A 1,452-nucleotide genomic window follows, 5' to 3' on the forward strand; every position below is an offset into this window, starting at 1 on the left:
GAACACCATTTATGTCCCAAGTAACAAAAGAGCTATGTAAACTCCTAAAAATCAAGCATCTCAGAACCTCAGTCTATCATCCACAAACAGATGGTTTAGTGGAAAGGTTCAATAAAACCTTAAAGAGCATGTTACGGCGGGCGGTTGATAAAGATGGGAAAAACTGGGATTGTTTGTTACCGTACCTGTTATTTGCCATTAGGGAAGTTCCCCAATCATCCACAGGCTTCTCCCCGTTTGAACTATTGTATGGCCGACACCCAAGGGGCTTACTGGATATAGCCAAAGAGACTTGGGAACACGAGGTTACCCCTTACAGAAGTGTAATAGAGCATGTTGCCCAGATGCAGGACCGCATTGCTGCAGTCCTACCCATAGTGAGGGAACACATGGAGAAAGCTCAAGAAGCACAGAGGAATACGTATAATAAGGGTGCTAGGGTCAGAATTTTTTTTCCAGGTGATAGGGTACTAGTTCTGGTTCCCACCGTGGAGAGTAAATTCCTTGCTAAATGGCATGGGCCATATGAGGTCTTGGAAAGAGTGGGAGAAGTAAATTATAAGGTAAGACAGCCAGGTAGGAGGAAACCTGAGCAAATTTACCATATAAACCTACTCAAGCCCTGGAAAGATAGAGAAGTCTTGTTAACCCTAGTACCCCCAGGTCCGTCAGAGAATCAAGAAACTGACCCAGAGGTTAGCATAGCTGAAACCCTGTCTGTTCATCAGAAACGAGAGGTTCAGAATTTAGTGAGAAGAAACAAAGAAATCTTCTCTATACGGCCAGGTAGAACTAGCGTAATTGAACATGACCTAGTCTCTGAACCAGGGGTCCGAGTTAACCTTAAACCGTACCGAATCCCAGAGGCCAAAAGAAAGGCTATAAGTTTAGAGGTTAAAAAAATGCTAAAACTAGGTGTAATTGAGGAATCCCAAAGTGGGTGGAACAGCCCTATAGTCTTAGTCCCAAAGCCAGATGGTACAACAAGGTTTTGTAATGACTACCGGAAACTAAACGCGGTGTCAAAATTTGATACTTATCCTATGCCCAGGGTAGATGAACTTGTAGAGAGACTGGGCAAAGCCCGATATCTCACAACCCTAGACCTAACAAAAGGGTACTGGCAGGTTCCCCTCACAGAAAGGGCAAAAGAAAAGACAGCCTTCTCAACCCCAGACGGCCTCTTTCAGTATAAGGTGTTGCCTTTTGGCTTACATGGAGCTCCCGCCACATTCCAAAGAATGATGGATAAAATTTTAAAACCACATGCTCGGTATGCTGCCGCCTACCTGGATGATGTGGTAATCCATAGTGAAGATTGGCAATCCCACCTTCCAAAGGTCCAAGCTGTGCTTGACGCAGTCCGGTCTGCTGGACTAACTGCTAACCCCGCTAAATGCACTATTGGTCTGGAGGAGGCCAAGTATCTGGGATATTCTATTGGCAGAGGTT

Source organism: Ascaphus truei, chromosome 22 (assembly GCF_040206685.1).
Source record: "Ascaphus truei isolate aAscTru1 chromosome 22, aAscTru1.hap1, whole genome shotgun sequence".
Classification (NCBI taxonomy): Eukaryota; Metazoa; Chordata; class Amphibia; order Anura; family Ascaphidae; genus Ascaphus; species Ascaphus truei.